Source organism: Saccopteryx leptura, chromosome 6 (assembly GCF_036850995.1).
Source record: "Saccopteryx leptura isolate mSacLep1 chromosome 6, mSacLep1_pri_phased_curated, whole genome shotgun sequence".
NCBI classification, from domain to species: Eukaryota; Metazoa; Chordata; class Mammalia; order Chiroptera; family Emballonuridae; genus Saccopteryx; species Saccopteryx leptura.
The window spans coordinates 50,115,844-50,136,541 of NC_089508.1; the positions used below are offsets into that span (position 1 = coordinate 50,115,844).

Genomic DNA, 20,698 nt, shown 5'->3' on the forward strand with positions numbered 1-20,698 from the left:
CAGAGTTGGTTGGTAGCTGAGGGGACATGGGTGGACTAGATGTTACAAGGTCCACACTGGCCACTGAGGGGTATGGCTGTTTCCAAAGCCATGGAGAAGACTGGGGCTTTCTGCTGTGATTATCAGTGTCTCTAATCTGTGTCGTTGGTTGACTCCCCTAAAAGAAGTGTTAGGAGCCCTGAGATCCCCTAACTATATAGTAATTCCTTAAAAACTATCTAGCTGACTGATATATTTCCCCTTTTCCAAAGTCCCACTGGGAATGAGATTCCCCACTGTCTCTCTAGAGTGACCTTAGGATAGAGGAAGGTGGGGTATGGTCTGAGGTCCTCTTCTAATATTGATATTATCAATATCAATGATTAATTATATCACAGAGAGATACAAAATTAGACATGCATCCCCATGAAAGAACACAACACCTTCAATGTAGTTTTCAAAAAAGGTCAAATTGCCTGACCTGTGGTGGCGCAGTGGATAAAGCGTCGACCTGGAAATGCTGAGGTCGCCGGTTCGAAACCCTGGGCTTGCCTTGTCAAGGCACATATGGGAGTTGATGCTTCCAGCTCCTTCCCCCTTCTCTCTCTCTGTCTCTCCCCTCTCTCTCTGTCTCTCCGTCTCCTCTCTAAAATGAATAAATAAATAAAAATAGAAAAAAAAAAAAAAGGTCAAATTTAAATCTAAGAGGTCTCTCTAGATCTAATTAACAATATACAGAAAATACATGGGACAGCAAAGAAAATATAAAGTACATGATGGGTATGTAATTAGCAAAATTTAGACTGTAGGAAACTACAGGGCATATGATTCAATTTCTTCAACAATTACATTGCAAAGTAAAGGGAAAATAGAAATGAAAACTACCAGTTAAAAGAGAATTAACAGACATATCAACAAATTACATGTACGAATCTTATTTGAATCCCAATTCAATCAAACTGGAAGAGAGAGAAAATCAGGAAAAGTTGAATACTGACCAGATACTTTATAATATTAAGGAGTGATTATCTTTTTAGGTACAAAATCCACATTGTTGTGTTTTTAAGTACTTATATTTTAGTTCTACATGTTGAAATATTTACTGATAAAATTACATGCCATCTGGAATTTCTGTCTAAATAATCCAAGCCTGAAAAGTTGGGTGGGGAGGGGAAAAAGAATATAGGTAGAGCTATCAATAAAACAAGATTAATTATGGGTTAATAATAGTTGAAGCTGGTTAAAGATATACAGAGATTTATTATACCTTTCTTTCTACTTGTATATATATTGAAATTTTTCCATAATAAAATGTATTTTTAATCAATTTTGAAAACAATTGATTCTGAGCAATTATTCATACTCAAATCTAAAATCTACAAGCAACAAATGCTTCAATGCTTTTAAGAAGACATTTCCATTAGATTATAGTCTGTTAAGCATTCAATTTTTAATCGTTTAACTTTTCTAATAGTAGTAAATAGGATTCCCAGGTAACTATTAGATGAATTACATTGTCAAAGGACAGGAAAAGGAGAAACTTACTGCTAGTTGATTTCTAAAAAAAACCCCAAAATACTCATTATCCCTTTATACTGTGACTCAGGCAACACTAAAACACTTGTTCATGACTGCCAATCAACAGACACTCTGTTTTCTACCTTGCTTTTTCTCCTTCTTGTACCCTTTGTCTCCACATTGTTCTGTTGTTGAATCCATCCTCTCCCCCACCCACTTCAACCTCCTACTTTTGTCCCCCTAAAATATCTGTATGTTTCATATTGGCCTTCTCAGTTCTGCTAATCAGAACTGTTCCTGCAAGTGAACTCAGTCTTTATAAAAATGTTTGCAGGCAAGGTAGTAAAAGATAGTCAAGCCTCAATTATCCTTACAGATGGCCCTGCGCACTGTGAAAACCTGCTTTAATTTTTAGGAGGTTCTAGAAGGATGAATAGACTTCAAATTCTTACAAAGACCAGACTACTCTGCTAGAAGTTGTGTTATTAAACTTTGAATACTTATAGTCCACACCGGTATATTTTATAACATCTTTTCTATTTTTACCAGTTAGTGATCCAACCAAACATATCAAAGTCTCAGAACATTGCTGAAGTGAGAATTCAGCCTTGAAAACCCACAATGCTGTTTTCCAGTGCCTCTAGTCAGCAGGATGGCTACTCGCTAAGCAGGCTTGATTAGTAGGAATCATAGATATGGAAGTTATAGCTGAGCTTGAGGCGGTCTGCATTTCTCTTCTTGAAATAGAACAGGGAGAATTAGTCACATGACAGATAATAGGAAAGTAAACAAAATGGTAAAACAACTAAGAACAAAGTGGCATGAAATCTTAAGGGGAAATTAGAAAACAGTGATTGAAAAGACCACAACTCCTCTGACTTAGCAATCACCATGTGCCAGATACTATACTAAGGGCTTTGAATGTGCTTTTATAAAGAGGAAAAAGAGGATACTTAGAAAGGACAAGTAATTTGCCTAAGATTATATTCAACTTGTAAGTGGTAAGAATGGGATTCAAATACATGTTGTCTTGCTTCAAAGCAGGTACACAATAATAACCACACAATTTGTCATAAAAATGACACAGGATGCCAACAAAGTAGTAAGTGTATCATGATAAAATTGGGAAGAATACAACCCCTTAAAATATATGTAAATATTAAAATATAATGAATAAATTTGTTAAAATATACAAAAATTTGTTCTACTGACAACTGGACCAGACCAAAGTGCATCCTTTCATATATGAAGGTATATTTGGAAATAGTAACTGATGCAAATTTAGTATGTTTTCTTACCCCAAGTATGGGTAGGAACTGATAGTGAATGACTTACAAAAAAAGAAATTCACTTTACACAGGGCAAATTAATTAGTTTTGAGTTTATTAGGAAAGTAATAAAATCATTATTTTAAAATGAGCAATAAAATATAAAATTTTAATCAACAAGTAACACATTCAGAAAATGTATTTCCTTCTCATAGAATGGCCAGTTAAAGGAGGAACAAGAGGGTATTGAGTAACAAATGCCAATAAGCATGAAAACTTGCTTAAAATTCACTGTTTGCAAGAGAAACACAAGTTAAAAACAATTTTTATTTTGTCAGTCAAGAAGGCAAAATTTTTTTAAACAATAAAATCTAGAATTCCTTACTTCTTTTATGATCTTGAGATTCTTCACTAGTCTCTCTCTAGCACATTGATCTTTATAGAATTTAGGATAATTTTAACTACATATATTTGTTTAATGATTGTTAACTGCTGCATATTGTCAGCTGTTGGAGAGCTGTAACAATGTCTGCCTTGTTCCTTGAATCCCCTGCCTAACTAACCAGTGTCTAGAGCCCTGGGAAACAAGCAAAAACCACTTGTTAAATGAATGATTGAATGAATGAGCCACAAGCTGGCAAGTGTGTAAATTAATTGGCCTCCAGTCATTTATCTTAAGGAACAGGTTTAAAAAACTGTATGAAAGAGTGCTGAAGAGGAAAACAAAATTCCATGTTATGTTTAAAATAAATCTGCTGGTCTAAAGACTGTTTTTGTTTGTGTTTTTTGGGGGGGGTATTAATCGTTTAATAATTTTTTATTTAAAAATACTTTACTTTCAAACTGTCAAAATAGAACATATTTTATGTATATAGGGGCACAATTAGATCTACAAAACTAAAACTAGTTTTTTAGAAAGTTTGTAATTGGATTTTACTAGTCAACTAGAGTTTTTTTCTTGCTGATCTTATACATAACAGGCTTGAGATCAGAATTCTTATTATTACAAATTTTGTGAAAATTACCTGGTTATGTTTTGTTTTTGTTTTTTTTAATTTTAATGGGGTGACATTAATCAATCAGGGTACATAGGTTCAGAGAAAATATCTCCAGGTTATTTTGACATTTGATTATGTTGCATACCCATCACCCAAAGTTAGTCTTCCGTCACTTTTTATCTGGTTTTCTTTGTGGCCCTCCTCTCCCCCCACCCACTTCCTTCCTCTCCCCACCCAGGTAACCACCACACTCTTTTTTATGTCCCTGAGTCTCATCATTTTTATGTCCCACCTATGTATAGAATCATATAGTTATTAGTTTTTTCTGATTTACTTCACTCAGTATAATGTTATCAAGGTCCATCCATGTTGTTGTAAATGATCTGATGTCATCATTTCTTATGGCTGAGTAGTATTCCATAGTATATGTATGTTTCCTATTGCCATTTTATATATTGCTTTCTGATAGTTTTGTTCTTGTTTGGTTCTTTTTTATTTTTCTATCATTTGTTTTTGTTTGGTTGTAATCCATACTTCTTTTCTCTGTTACTTCTTTTTTCAAGCCATGTACTTCTGTGTTGGTTTTTTCAGGGGTGGTTACCATTAAGTAATGGAAAGCATACATATGTTCATTGTAGTACATTATCTCATGAGTGCTTCTGCACTCCATCCTCCTTTGCTACTGTTAATCTTTGTCCTCTCCCCTTTTTTGTTCGTTTGTCACAGATAAATCTTGTTTTTATTGCGATCTTGATGGAGCTTTTACTTGTATTTTTGTTTTGTTCTTTGTGTCTGGTCAGAAAACCCCCTTTAGTATTTCCTGAAGTGGGGGTTTTCTGGTGATAAATTCCCTCATTTTTTCTGTATCTGTGATGTTTTATTTATCCTTCATATTTGAAGGATAGCTTTGGTGGGTATAGTATTCTTGGCTGGAAGTTTCTCTCTTTTAGAACTTTAAATATTGGGGTCCACTCTTTCTATAATAGCTTGTAGAGTTTCTGCTGAGAGATCTGTTGATAATCTAATGGGCCTTCCTTTAGATGTTGTATTTTCCCTGGCTGCCTTGAGAATTTTTCCTTTGTCATTGGTTTGTGCCAATTTCATTATGATGTGCCTTGGAGTAGGGTTGTTAGGGTTAAGATAACTCAGAGTTCTGTTTGCTTCTTGAATTCGAGGTTTTAGTTCTTTGCACGGGCTTGGGAAGTTCTCATCTATTATTTGAATATGTTCTCCATTCCATTTTCTCTCTCTTCTTCTGATATACCCATTCTTATGTTGCTCTTTCTGATGGAGTCAGACAGTTCTTGTAGGGCTATCTCAATTTTTTTAATTTGTGAGTCCCTCCCCTCTCTGTAGTACCTCTACTTGCCTATCTTCTATGTCACTAATTCTTTCTTCTATCTGGCCTGTTCTATTGGCTAAGCTTGTTACCTCATTTTTCAGTTCATGTATTGAGTTTTTCATCTCTGTTTGATTCGTTTTCAATTTCCTTGGTGAAGTATTCTTTCTGTTCATTGAATTGTTTTTTAAGCTCCCTAACTAGCCTTTCTGTGCTTTCTTGTATATCCCTAAGTATTCTTAAGACTTCAATTTTAAATTCTCTGTCATTTAACTCCAAGGTTTCTAAGCTATTGAATATTTTTTCCTATAGATTTTTCCTCATCTGAGCTACATCCCTGTCTTTTGTATCCATGATACTCGATTTCTTTTTTTTTAATGGTATTTGAGTGGTATTGTTAATAACACTAATAAGAGTTGATAAAAAAATTTTTTTTGAGAAAATACATTGAAATACTTAAAATTCTATTGTGCTAAGTGGAACAAAAATACGTAGAATGGAGGGCCTAGGTTGGGGGGGGGGACTGACAAAGGTAAAAAACGAGTCAAGAACCCACAAAATGCCACAAGGAAAATTTTGGATCAAGAATAAAATAATTTGTTTGTAAATGATGTTCGAGTGAGAGAAATAGTGTAAGAAAAGAAAAAAAATACAGTGAAAAATGAAAATTCTATTGTATTAAGTGGCACAAAAACTATAGAATGGAGAGCTAGAGTTAGGGGAAATGCTAAAGAGATAAAGAGCAAAGTAAAAAGCACACAAAATGCCACAAAGAAAAAAATCTGAATCTAGAATAAAATAATTTGTGGGTGGGATTTGAATGAGAAAAAGTGAAAGAGAAAAGATAACACCTATGGGTAATAACGTTCAAAATGAAAAGAAAATAATAAAATGGAAAGAGGATAACATGACCAAGGTGGAAGGGAAAAAAAAAAGGATAAAAAATATAAGAAAAAAAATGGAAAAAGTTATAGACTGGGTTTAGAGAAGTTATCTTCCTTTTTCTTCTCTTTTTTGCCAGTGGCGCTGTACCCCAGGTTCTGCCCCTGTGGCACTCTTAGGCAGAGATTTGCTGTTGTATTGCTATGGTGATGACATAAACTAGGCCTCAGTCCATTAGTAGGCGGGGCTTGTTAGCGTTTGCAGGCTCCGGCAATGGGAGAGTCCGTTTTCCCAGAGCCTCTCCCCGAATCTCTTCTTCCTGAACCAGCAGACTGGGACCCAGCTGTGAAGTTGCCCCAGCCACTGCCTGGAAAGCAAGAGGCTCTAAGAGCTGCCAAATACCCCCTTTATCCCCTCTGGGTAAGGCTTTGCCATCCAGAGCCACCAGTGTAATCAGGCAAGGCTGGGAGCTGATTGCCTTTTAGGTGTCTTTCTATGAGCCTCCGGGCATGTGTAGTGTGCCTCAGTCTGCTCTCCAGAGGCTGTCTGCAAGCCACCTGCGCGCCCTTCTCCCACACCACTTCTGCAGTTCTCTTCCCCAGGAGTGTGCTTTGTTAGCCTGTATGGCTGTCAGAGGTGCTGGCCCAAACAGGTCCGGGTGTAGGGAAGCCGGCTTTCATGCACTTCCTGCACGCTGTTGTATGGGAAGCCGGGATTATTCAGAAACTCTGGTCACAGCCCACACAGAGGGTCACTACTGACAGTCTCTGATCCAGCCCCTCCATCCGGGAATGCGGACACCCATGCCTGAAGCTCCAGGTGCATCCACTCGCACACTGCCTGTGCTCACTTACCAGGATACCGGGAAGAAACAAGGAAACTGCTTGCCCACCTCTGCTGGGGTCTGCCACTGGCATTAGCTCCACGTGGGCTGAGCCACGGGCACTCTCAGCTTGAACATCTCTGCCCTACCCCAGCTTTTTCCACGCCCCCAGCCCTCACTTTCTCTCAGTTCCAAGTGAAAGCAGCCCTTCCTCAGGTCAGTGAGGAAAGCAGAATACTTCGTTCTCTGTCTTATTTCTTTCAGAGTGGATTATATATTCAGCCACCTTTTCGCCCAATCATACCTTTGTTTGATGTATGTATTTCAGATGCTCCTGAGATTATTTTTCTGTCTCTAGTTGTTGAATTTGTTGAAGTTTCAGGTAGAGGTATAGGGAGCACTCCTCACTGCGCCATTTCTCTGACGTCACTGTTTAATAATTATTAAGGTAAAAATCTGGGAAATACAAGTTATTTTAGGCAAAGAAGGAAGTTTTTATAATAATTAAAGATATAGCTTTAACTGTATTTTTCAAAATTTCTAAGTCAGAAGTTTATCTAAAAGAACATCATAAACATTGTAATTAAGGAATTCCAATTTTCAGGAAGCCCTCGCATGTCTTCTAACTGGCTCTTGCTAAATGGCCTACTTTAAATCACATAAGTTACTGAATTTGTTTAAGTTCTATTAATTTTATTTTATTGGATTTTATCAATCTCTAACATTGCATTAACATAATTTTAAGTAAATTACCATCTTAAGCAATGTTAATATACCTTCAAATTTACCTAATACATATTTGAAGTAGGCAGTTCAATGGTTTTTAATTCACAGTTTTGCAACTGTCATCACAATCTAAGTTTAAAACTGTTTCAGCACCCCACAATAAATCCCTTCCCAACTGCCCCTATTCCCCAGCCTAGGCAACCACTAATCTACTTTCTCTATGGATTTGCCTATTCTACACATTACATATAAATGAAATCACACAAAATGTGTTCTTTTGTTATTGACTTCTTTCACTTAACATGGTTTTAAGGTTATCTGTATTGTAGCATGTAACAGTATTTCATTCCTTTTTTTCCCCTGTGATGCCAGTTGTTACTTCTCTTTCATTTCTGATTTTATTTGAGTTCTTTCTTTTTCTTGAGTCTGGTTAAAGGTTTATTAATTTCTCTCTTTTTCTTTATGATTCTGGTTAAAGCTTATTAATAGGAAGGGTTACTATTGTCTACCTTTTCAAAGAGTCAGCTCTTGGTTTCATTGATCTTTCATATATTTTTTTACAGTATTTCATTTATTTCTGCTCTCACCTTCCTTCTACACACTTTGAGATTTGTTTGTTCTTTTTCTTGTTCCTTTAAGTGTAAGGTTAGATTGTTCATTTGATATTTTTCTTGTTTCTTGAGGTAATCCTGTATTGCTATAAATTTCCCTCTTAGGACTGCTTTCACTGTGTCCCATAGGTTTTGGATTGTTGTGTTTTTATTTTCATTTTATCAAGGTATCTTGATTTCTTCTTTAACGTCACTGTTAACCCATTCATTTGTCAGTAACATGTTATTTAGCCTCCATGTGTTTGTGTGTTTTTCAGTGTTTTTTCCTATTGATTTCTAGTTTCATACCATTGTGGTCAGAGAAGATGCTTGATATGATTTCAATCTTCTTAATGAGATTTCTTTTGTCATCTAATATATGAGATTATCCTAAAAAATGTTCCATGTGCATTTGAAAAGAATATATATTCTACTGCTTTGGGTAAAATGCTCTAAAAATACCAAGTAAATCTATCTGGTCTAAGACTGCTGTTTCCTTTTTGATTTTCTGGCTGGCTGGAAGATCTATCCATTGGTGTCAATGGGGTGTTAAAATCCTCTATTATGACTGTAGTTCTATTTCTCCTTTTATGTTCATCAATATTTGCTTTATATATTTAGGTGCTACAATGTTAGGTGCACAGATGTTTAAAAGGGTTATATATCCTCTTGTTGGATTAATGCCTTTATCATTACAATGTCATTTTTTGTCTTCTGTTATAGCCTTTGTTTTAAAGCTTATTTTGTCTAAGTATTGCCATTCCAGCGTTTTTTTGTTACTTCTGTTTGCATGAAATATCTTTTTCCATTCTTTAACTTTGTGTGTGTCTTTTATCTCAAGTGGGTCTTTTATAGACAGCATATATATGGGTCTTGTTTTCTTATCCATTTAGCTACCTTCTCTTGATTGGAACATTTAATCCATTTATAGTTAAAGTGATTATTGATAGGTAATATTTATTGCTATTTTATTATCTACATCAATGTACCTCTTTTTTTCCCTTTTTTTTTTTTTTCAGAGAGAGAGAGGGATAGACAGGGACAGACAGACAGGAACGGAGAGAGATGAGAAGCATCAATCATTAGTTTTTCATTGCGCGTTGCAACACCTTAGTTGTTCATTGATTGCTTTCTCATATGTGCCTTGACCGCGGGCCTTCAGCAGACCGAGTAACCCCTTGCTGGAGCCAGCAACCTTGGGTTCAAGCTGGTGGGCTTTTTGCTCAAACCAGATGAGCCCGCACTCAAGCTGGGACCTCGGGGTCTCGAACCTGGGTCCTCTGCATCTTAGTCCAACGCTCTATCCACTGTGCCACCACCTGGTCAGGCTTTCCTTTCTTTTTAAAGAAGTCCGTTTAACATTTCATATTATATTGATTTGTTGATGATGAACTCCTTTATCTTTTTCTGGTCTGGGAAGCTCTTTGTTTCTCCTTTAATTTTAACCAATAGCCTTGCTGGGTTGAGTAGTGTTGGTTGTAGGTCTGTACTTTTTACCACTTTGAATACTTTATGCCAATCTCTTCTGGCCTGTGAAGTCTCAGCTCCCTTAAAGGGAACTGTTTTTTCTCTTGCTGGTTTTAAGAATCTGTCTTTAACTTTTTGAATTTTAATTATGATGTGTCTTGGTGTGGACCTCCTTGGGTTCATCTTGTTTGGGACTTTCTCTGCTTTCTGGACTTGTGTGCCTCTTTCCTTCACCAGGTTAAGAAAATTTTCAAATGTTATTTCTTCAAATAGGTTCTCAATCCCTTGCTCTCTTTTCCTTCAGGTACCCTGATAATGTGGATGTTGTTACACTTGGTATTGTTCCAGAGGTCCATTAAACTAAATTCATTTCTTTCTGCTCTGATTGGGTGTTTTCTGCTATCTTGTCTTCCAAATTGCTAATTCAGTCCCCTGCTTCATCTAATCCAGGGGTAGTCAACCTTTTTATACCTACTGCCCACTTTTGTATCTCTGTTAGTAGTAAAATTTTCTAACCACCCACTGGTTCCACAGTAATGATAATTTATAAAGTAGGGAAGTAACCTTACTTTATAAAATTTATAAAGCAGAGTTACAGCAAGTTAAAGCATATGATAATTACTTACCAAGTACTTTATGTCGAATTTTCACTAAGTTTGGCAGAATAAATCTTTATAAAATAACTTACTGAAGTTAAATCTATCCTTTTATTTATACTTTGGTTGCTCTGCTATTGCCCACCATAAAAGCTGGAATGCCCACTAATGGGCGGCAGGGACCAGGTTGACTACCACGGGTCTAATCTGTTGATTCCTACAAGTGTATTCTTCATTTCAGATACTGTATTCTTCATTTCTGACTGGTTCCTTTTATGATTTCTATGCCCCTTTTTTTAATGCTTACAATGTCTTTATTGAAGTTTTCAATGAGTTTATCCTTTCTTCCTTAAGTTTCTTGAGCATCCTCATAATCCTTATTTTGAACTCTGAAACTGGTAGATTGCTTGCCTCCATTTCATTTAGTTCTTTTTCTTGTGATTTCTCCTATTTCATTTGGGAGATGATTCTTTGTCTCCCCATTTTGAATGCCTCTCTGTATTTGTTTCTGTGTATTATGTAGAGCTGCTATGTCTCCCAGACTTGGTAGAATGGCCTTGTGTAGTAGATGTCCTGTAGGGCCCAGTTTCACAGCCTCCTGACCGCTTGAACTGGGCACTCCAGGTGTGCCCTGTGTGGGCTGTGTGCACCCTCCTGTTGTAGCTGAGACTCTCGTTGTAGCTGGCACATCAACGAGAGGGATTTACCCCCAGGTCAACAGTTTCAAGGACTAGCTGCAGCTACAGCAGAGGAGCTGCTGTGCAGAAGCCAACAGGACTCACTTTGTTGGCACTCTACTGCCTGACAAATCTACCCTTAACTGTGTCCCTCGTGGAGGTAATTGGGTGGTACTCTATCTGGCATGGTCTGAAGTTGTCCACCCAGTGTGCTGGCTCTAGGGATGCCCAAGGGCCAGTCATAACCCTAATACTACTTGGGCATGAGCTACAAAGCATTCTGCAGGTGACTGTTACTTGTACTCTTCTTGGAGGTTCTTCTTGAGGCCAAGCTGAAACGAGGCTAGGTGTCACTAGTGCCTGGCCTGGGACACTTAGAAAGAAGTACAGTGCATGACAAGGCCAGATGCTGCTTTTTTGAGGTATGTGGACCTTCCAGGGATTTTAGGAAAGTTGGCAGCATCAGCCAAGACAGACCCTTTGTATGGAAAAAAACACTGGAAGGAGGTAGAGTCTTAGGGAATCACCAGGGCATGAGGAACAGTGTTAGCAAGGTTGATGCAGACTCAGATGTAGTTCCTGCCTGAGCCTGCAGGGGTGGGGGGGCTCAGTGAAGGAACAACGGCCTCTGCCAGTACCTCTGAGAGAAAGCTGCCATTCCAGCTCCCACACTAAAGCCAAATAGTGCAGTTTCTCTCTGTATGACCCTGGCACCTTTTGAGCTGGTGCCCCAATGCTGGTGGAGCCCAGAGCAAGTGAGTCCAAGTGAGTCTATATATCGGCCCTTTAAGAGCAATGCCTTGGACTCCAGAAGCCCTCCATCTCACTCAGCTACAATCTTGCTGGTTTTCACAGCCAAAAGTCATGGGGATTTATTCTCCCAGCCCTGGCACCCTGTGCTGGGGAGCCCAGTATGCGGCTGGGACCTCTCGCTCCTCAGGGGATACATTCACAACTGAGATATTTCTCCCAATTTTTAACTGTCACAAGTGGGTATGGGACCAGAACTTTCTGTGTCTCAGCCCCTCCTACCACTCAATGTACCTTCTTCTGTACATCCATAGTTATAGGACTTATGCTCAGCTAGATTTCAGGTCATTCTCAATGACGTTGTTCTGTAATTTAGTTGTAATTTTGATGTGGTCATGGGAGGTTGAGAGCACCACAATTACCTACTCCTTAACTGGAAGCCTCACAGTCTTCTTATTTTATACCTTTGGGCCCACAAATATTTAGTGACTTCAAACTATATAAGGCAAATTATATAATTTATTATAATAGTAGTTAGTAGTACTTAAATATATAGCAATTATGTTAACAATACTTTAAAAGTTATACATTTTTTAAAAAGCAAAAATAATTCTCATTTTAAAAAAGCAAGTTATACATTGCAAACATTAAAAAGGAATGATTTTTGAAAATTAGAAACTATAGCAAACAATGAAAACGACAGATTCAAGTAAATTAATTGAATATATATAAACTTACATATATAGTACAGAGGCATTTATCAAGCACCACTAGGATGTGTGTACATGTAAAAGAATGCAGGCTGCTCTACACCCAAGTGTCAATCATGTCACACTGAGTTTAGATTCAACAGGTACTAGCTAAAGGTGGGTTGGGCCTATTATAAAGGAATCAGCAGTTACAAGACAACTGAGATTGTCAAAATATGTAATTACTTAACACCAAGGATTTTTGTATAAAATAACCTAAAATCTCTTAGATTCTAGAAAAAAAATTGTTAAAGTTGCATTTTTCATTATAAAAACTCATATGCCTTTTCTTTGGCATGAGAAGCCTTTATTTTTTTCTATGATTTTCTCACACACAAAAATGGTTGGAATAGTGTCCATATAAAATAAAGAAAAAATAACCCATTTAAATTAAATACAATAATTCTGGTTTCTTTTTGTATACTTATTTCAAAAAAAAAATGAAATTACTTAGAGAAAGAGAATGAGAGACACAGAGACAGATGAATTAGCCATGTTAACATTGCCTACATATTCCTCCATCTACTTCTATGGAAAAGAGGTAAATTACATTTTATAATATATCTTGTATGGCCTATGACCTGTACATATTTTCCTTATGTCCTTTTCCTTAAGTGAGAAGCAGGGAGGCAGAGAGACAAACTCCCACATGCGCCAAACCAGAATCCACCTGGTAAGCCCCCAACAGGGAGGTGCTCTGCTCAGCTGGAGCTGTTGCTCCATTGCTTCCCAACTGACCTATCATATTTTAGCAACTGAGGCGAGACCATGTAGCAAGCCTTGGCTCCGGGGGCTAACTTGCTCCAACCGAGCCATGACTGTGGGAGGAGAAGAAAGAGACAGAGAGAGAGAAGGGAGTGGGGGTGTGTGTAAAGAAGCAGATGGTTGCTTCTTCTGTGTGTGCTGACGGGGAATTGAACCAGGACATCCACATGACCGGCTGATGCTCTACCACTGAGCCAATACTCCAGGCCCCTTATGTCTTATATATTTTTTCAACACAATATCATTCCTTTTTGAGACGTATTCTTTCATTCCCCACAAGACTTAAAAAAGTTTAGGAAAGAGGTTTCAAAGAAAAAGAACAAGCCATGAAATTATTAAGTTTGGTAGAAGGCCCCTTGGAGTTAAGTGACTATGCAGGGATTGCTATTCAGCAGTCCCAGAGTATACTGTATGACAGTTATCAATGTCACCTAAACCAAACTCTCCATATATGTTAGTCAGTTGTGAGCTACTGATCTACAACTATAAAAATGCAATAACTAGTATTAGTAATAATGACCACCAGACATCAAGAAAAGATAGTATCATCTTCAGTATGATCCATTCTTTTGCAGTAAAGAACATTAAAATTTTTTTTCTTTTTCTGTTTAAAACAACAAACTATAATAAATCCTAGTATTTAATGGGCTAACTTAAGTTATCTAAGACACTTTATCCAAAGCTTTTGCCTCTACTATTCCTGATTTAGGTCGTGTTATATTTTCATTTTTAAAATATAATTTAAAATTTTTTTTTAAATTTATTCATTTTTTTAGAGAGGAGGGAGAGAGAGAGAGGAGGAGGAGCAGGAAGCATCAACTCCCATATGTGCCTTAACCAGACAAGTGCAGGGTTTCGAACCAGAGACCTCAGTGTTCCAGGTCTATGCTTATCCACTGCATCGCCACAGGTCAGGCAAAATATAATTCTTAACTAAAACCTTTTAACAATTCTGAAATAACTCATGCACTTTAGTACTTTACACCTACCTATTAAATTTTATTTATTTGGTTAAATCAAACCCTAACATTACAAAATGCTATAATGAACTACAGTTAGACTAGACACTAGATGGATAAGCCACAAGTCATATCTGAATTATCAGGTATCAGACACTGGACTTAACTATTTAAATCCTCAAGGTGCTAATATTGTAGTCTTAGCGTCCCTGAATTTGACCTTATTAGTTTTCAATATTAAGGAGGGATAGGTTGTAAGTTACAATTGGACTTAACAAAGGTTTTTAAGCTGTATTCCCAAGGATATCCTGTGGGAGTGCACAGTGGGTCATGAGTGTCCTGGACCTCTGTGGCTCACAATCCACGTGTTCTCCATGTTTACCACAGGGGTTAAACTTTTTCTATAAAGGGCCAGACACTAAATATAAAGACTAGCGGAAAGTTCTGTCCGTTTCTATCACAAGTTTCAACACGTAAGCACATGTTTATTTGGTGCATGTATGCCTCTCTATTTTTATCACAATGTATACATACTGACGTAGCAAATTAACCAAAACAAAGTTGATTCACGTTAGTCTTATGTGTGAAGTGACAGTGTACCCATGGCTACTGATAAAGTTCATTTGCGCCACTGTAATTTTTACGAATTTCAACAAGGAAGAAATGCTACAGAAGCATGTCTGTCGCATCCACCATATTCTCCGGACTTAGCACCCTCCGACTATCACTTGTTTTAGTCCTTACAAAATTTTTTGAAGGGCAAAAAATTCAAAAATGAAGAAGATATCAAACAAGCACTGGTTCAATTTTTCGCATCAAAAGATAAAACATTTTTATTTATTTTATTTTATTTTTATTTTTTTATTTTTATTTATTTATTTTTACAGAGACAGAGAGAGTCAAAGAGAGTCAGAGAGAGAAATAGATAGGGACAGACAGGAATGGAGAGAGACGAGAAGCATCAATCATTAGTTTTTCTTGCAACACCTTAGTGTTCATTGATTGCTTTCTCATATGTGCCTTGACCGGGGCCTTCAGCAAACCGAGTAACCCCTTGCTCGAACCAGCAACCTTGGGTCCAAGCTGGTGAGCTTTGCTCAAACCAGATGAGCCCGCACTCAAGGTGGCGACCTCAGGGTCTCGAACCTGGGTCCTCCGCATCCCAGTCCGTCGCTCTATCCACTGCGCCACCGCCTGGTCAGGCAGATAAAACATTTTTAAAAAATGGGATGTACAAATTGCCCTCACGCTGGCAAGAAATCATTAATAATGGCAATTATACTATTTAATAAAGTTTATTGACAGTAAGAAAAATTTGTATTTTGTTTTATTCCAAAAATGGACAGAACTTTCCGCTAGACCTTATATTTTAGGTTTCGCATGCCATACTGTCACTGTGGCAGCTCTTTAACTCTGCTGTTGTAACAAGGGAAAGCAGCCATGGGCAATACATAAAGGAATGAGTGTGGCTGTGTTCCTATAAAACTTCCTTTATGAACAATGAAGTTGGAATTTCATACTTTTTCACAAGTCACTAAAGATCACACTTAAAAATATAAGAACCATTCTTGGCCAGCCAGCCGTACAAAAACAGGCCACGTGGGCCCGCGGGCTGTAGCTTGCCCTCCCCGTCTTTATCACACGTGCAGTGACTCTCTCTCCCGAGGACAAGGGCTGGGGTATCATCAAGGACCATCTCCAGCGGGGTAACAGGTTTCACCCGCGAGCCCCACATGCCCAGTCCGCGCATCCCGGTCAAGCCTGGGACTCACTGCCTGGATCACCGTGTTGCCAGGTCAGCCCTGCAGCGGGCAGGAGGTCGCCAGAAGAGGGACACACCCCGGCATCCGAGGCCAGGACCCTGGACAGATGGGAGGAGTACAGAACCAGGACAAAGAAGAGCCAGAACTTCGGCGGCCCGGGATCAGGCCGGGTCACTCACTCGGATGCGCCAGCACAAACGAACTCCATAGCAACAGCGCAACTAAGACTAAGGACTTCATGGGAATCGGCCGCAGCACTCCGCCATGCGACGGGAACGTCCTGAGGCCAGCAGGCCGGGTACTTCAGGACCAGAAAGGGAGGGCGTCGGCTGCCGACACTCCTACCTCAAGGCCCTGGGCGCCCCGCAACGGTTGTCCCGAGTGCGCAAGTGCAGATAAGGGTGGGGGAGGGGAGCGCGAGCGGCCGAGGCCCGCCCCTCCTCTGCACGCGCGTGGGGCGGGGTGACCGCAGCCGGCCCCGCCCTGGTGCGCATGCTCTATCTGCCTTAGAAACTTAGCGCCCAGCGCGGTCCCCCAAAGGCCCGACGCCCAGCGAGTGCAGGAGTTTTGGAGGAGTGCAGGTGGCCGTGCTCCGCCCCTCCAGGAAAGCTGGGTATGTAATAGGGCAAAGCACGTCGCTGAGCAGAAGAAATTCTCTGAGAGAAGAGACAACCTGGCCGTTACAACAGCCTGCAAGTGTTATAATGAAGTACTAGGCACTGCGCGGCCCACTCTGTGAGCCCCTCTCCAGAAGAGTTGGGAGGAGGTGGCCTAGTTAGAAGAAAACGTGGAGTTCACCCCAAAACTTAAAATAGTTCATTCTGATTGAGCGAGGTAGGGGGTAGTTGTTGGAAGTGAGGGAGGAGAGTTAGGCAGAGGCATGAAAGCCACTTTTAGGGGCTTGGGTTTTGTTTTACTTTTTCAAAAAATTACATTCCCGTTTTTATTTTTAAAGAAAACCCTATAGCTATGGTAGATAGGTCGGTGATTCTCAGGGATGGGAAAAGGCCTGACTATAAGAAAGAGCACGAAGGAGTTTTTTGGGGGTGATGGATAGTTGGGGTGCCACGAAATCTAACTAAACATGTCCTAAAATTCATAGAGTTGTGCATCACACAGAATCTATTTTACTACATACTAATTGTCTAAAATTCACATACACCTCTAATTACTGCCTCAGGAAGCAAGGGGCTTGGGTTTTACTCTGAAGCATGGGGACATACTGCAGATGACCTGGGGACTGTGTGATTAGATTTGCATTCCAGAAAGCTCACTCTCCTAGCATAGAGAATGGGTTGGAGGGAAGCCTGGCTCGAGGCAGGGCGTCAAATGAAGAGAGTGTTCCAATAACACAGGCACGGATTCACAGGGGTCTGGGCTTGTGGTGGCAGCGGGCACGGGACATGTCTAATAGACACTTAGAGCTACAATCCAGAAGACTTGGAAGTTAAATGTTAGGAATGAGGGAGAAGATGGTGTCAGTTCTGGCTTAGTTACCTTTTCATGTGGTGTGAAATGGGGGTGGAAGAGGATAAGTTTCATTTCAACATTGTTTTATTAAGATGGTCTGTGACCTACTGGGGTGGCCTGTACAGTAGCAGATGGATATAGGACCCTGGAAAGAGCTGAGACGGAGGTTTAGGAGGCACCGGCAGCTAGAAGTGGGGATGTATGAGATTACCTGAGCAGCGTTTTTAGTGTGAGAAGGTCCTTGGACCTAAAACAGAGCCCTGCGTAGGCCAGAGAGCGGAGCATGGCCCTGCAAAGGAGACTGAAAGATGGAAGTGGAACTCAGGAGAGCACAGAAGCTTCATGGAAGAGGAGTACAAAACTGTCAAACGCTTCTGAGAAGTCAGATGAGAGAAGGACTTAGATTTAGCAACAGGAGCCTTGACAGTTTTAGCGGAGAGGTTTCATCAGAAGCCCAACCACAGTGGGTTGAGGAATGAGTTAAGAGGTGAGGAAATGTCGAGAGTTAGTATAGACAACCTTTTCAAGGTTAGTGCAGGAGTCCTTTTATTATTTTTATTTATTTATTTATTTATTTTTGTATTTTTCTGAAGCTGGAAACGGGGAGAGACAGTCAGACAGACTCCCGCATGCGCCCGACCGGGATCCACCCGGCACGCCCACCAGGGGCGACGCTCTGCCCACCAGGGGGCGATGCTCTGCCCCTGCAGGGGGGTTGCTCTGCCGAGACCAGAGCCACTCTAGCGCCTGGGGCAGAGGCCAAGGAGCCATCCCCAGCGCCCGGGCCATCTTTGCTCCAATGAAGCCTTGGCTGCGGGAGGGGAAGAGAGAGACAGACAGAGAGGAAGGAGGGGGTGGGGGTGGAGAAGCAAATGGGTGCTTCTCCTATGTGCCCTGGCCGGGAATCGAACCCGGGTCCCCCACATGCCAGGCTGACGCTCTACCGCTGAGCCAACTGGCCAGGGCAGGTGCAGGAGTCTTTAATGTGCTTTACCAGGGTTTAATCCAAATATAGCAGATTTCTGTAATCAAACAGTTACAACAATTTGGAAAGCAGCCTGCAACATGTAGCAGAAGCCTTAACATGCTATAAATACTGATATAAATTATATAAGTATAATATAATTAAGGGGGAATATGTCCTAAGACACACATTGTAGTGGATTATATCTGAGATATTAACTGAGGCCCTACACTCCAGCTTTCTTGTTCCTTACCTTTCATTCCACCACTGAGATATCAGTGATCATCTTAATGCACTTGCCTCAGGGGAAGACAGCTAGACTCTTGAGCAGAGGTATTAAAAAAGGAGCTGGCCTGACCAGGCGGTGGCGCAGTGGATAGAGCTTCAGACTGGGATGCGGAAGACCCAGGTTCGAGACCCCGAGGTTGCCAGTTTGAGCGCGGGCTCATCTGGCTTGAGCAAAAAGCTCGCCAGCTTGGACCCAAGGTCGCTGGCTCGAGCAAGGGGTTATTCAGTCTGCTGAAGGCCCACGGTCAAGGCACATATGAGAAAGCAATCAATGAACAACTAAGGTGTCGCAATGCGCAACGAAAAACTAATGATTGATGCTTCTCATCTCTCCGTTCCTGTCTGTCTGTCCCTGTCTATCCCTCACTCTCTCTCTCTGTCTCTGTAAAAAAAAAAAAAAAAAGGAGCTGGATTTTTCTTTTTCCCTCCCTCCCTCCCTCCCTCCTGCCTTCTCTCTCTCTCTCTCTCTCTCTCTCTCTTTCTCTCTTTAAAAAATTCATAGTGGAGTTAAGAGTTAAATTACTTTTGTAAGAGCACTGCTTAGGTGAAAAGTTTTTTTTGTTTTGTTTGTGTTTTAGTGGACATGCTTGGCTTTGATTGTCAAAAGTCAAGGAATCTGGAGGACCAGAGAGCATAAACCACAGGTTAGACACAGATTTGGGTTGATGTAAGGCAGGGGTCCCCAAACTTTTTACACAGGGGGCCAGTTCACTGTTCCTCAGACCGTTGGAGGGCCAGACTATAAAAAAACTATGAACAAATCCCTATGCACACTGCACATATCTTATTTTAAAGTAAAAAAACAAAACAGGAACAAATACAATATTTAAAATAAAGAACAAGTAAATTTAAATCAACAAACTGACTAGTATTTTAATGGGAATTATGGGCCTGCTTTTGGCTAGTGAGATGGTCAATGTCGGTTCCATATTTGTCACTGCTAGCCATAACAAGTGATATGACACGCTTCCGGAGCTGTGACGCGTACATCCCGTATCACCAGAAGTAGTCACCAGAAGTAGTACTGTACATAAGCGACGCCGCGCTTTGCGGTGCCGCCATATACAGTACTCCAGGAGCACAGGATGCAGATGCTGTGCATCCTGTGCTCCTGGAGTACTGGAGTCATCCTCTCACTGACCACCAATGAAAGAGGTGCCCCTTCTGGAAGTGCGGTGGAGGCCGGATAAATGGACTCAGGGGGCCGCATGTGGCCCGCGGGCCGTAGTTTGGGGACCCCTGATGTAAGGTCTGTTTCCCTGATACAGGTTAAGTTTCTGGGAGTAGAAAGAGGGGTTGCAGTTTGCATACAGAACCCCTGACAGGTTTGGGGGTGTTGCAGAAACTTCTGTGTCTCACTTTCCAAACAGAATTCAGGGGTAACTTCAAGTTTCTCAGATACACTGCACATCCAATAAGGGACGTAGCAATTGTGCAGCTATGGGTGACTTGGTTAAGTGGATAGATCAGATCAACAGCTCAGAGCAGGGGAGCTTCTAATGTTCCTCAGCCTCAAGGGGAGCTCAGAAATACTGAGAGAGCACCTCTGAACTCAGACAAGCCTGTGGTTTACAACAGAAGGAACAGAGTGTGTGGACCTGGCACATAGTAAGTACTCAGTAAATAGTCTGTGTGGGCTGGACCTATGTAGTAACTTGATTCTAATGAACAGAATACAATAAAATGATAAAATATCACATCAGAGATTAGAACACAAAGCACTGCGGCTTCCATATTGGGCACCCTCTCTCCATCTCTTGCTCATTCATTGTGAGGGAAGCCAGCTGCCCTGTCAAGGGGTCCGCCTGCTGAGAAACCAATGTCTCCAGTCAAAGGGCAGCGGGGATCTGAAGCTTGACAACAGCTGTGTGAGTGAACCTGGAATAGAATCCTCCCGGGAAGGCAAGGAGATGACCACTGCCCAGGTGACATCTTGATAGCAGCCTTCTGAGAGACCATGAGCCAGAGATATCCAGGTAAGCCAGGCTCAGATTCCTGACCAAAAGCTGTAAGATCACAAATGCTTGTTCTTTTAAGCCATTTAGTTTGAGAGTAATGTGCTACACAGCAACAAATAATGAATAAATGGTCAGAGCCCATGCTTATTGTACAGATGAGCCAGCTGGC

At 40.4% G+C, this 20,698-nt stretch overlaps 1 long non-coding RNA gene across 1 annotated transcript; it reads left to right on the forward strand.

Moving 5' to 3' along the window:
- Positions 1-3,533, forward strand: LOC136375758 (uncharacterized). Its single transcript, XR_010746106.1, has 2 exons — positions 1-445; positions 668-3,533. It is a non-coding gene; the product is annotated as an uncharacterized lncRNA (long non-coding RNA).
- Positions 3,534-20,698: the final 17,165 nt, after the last annotated feature.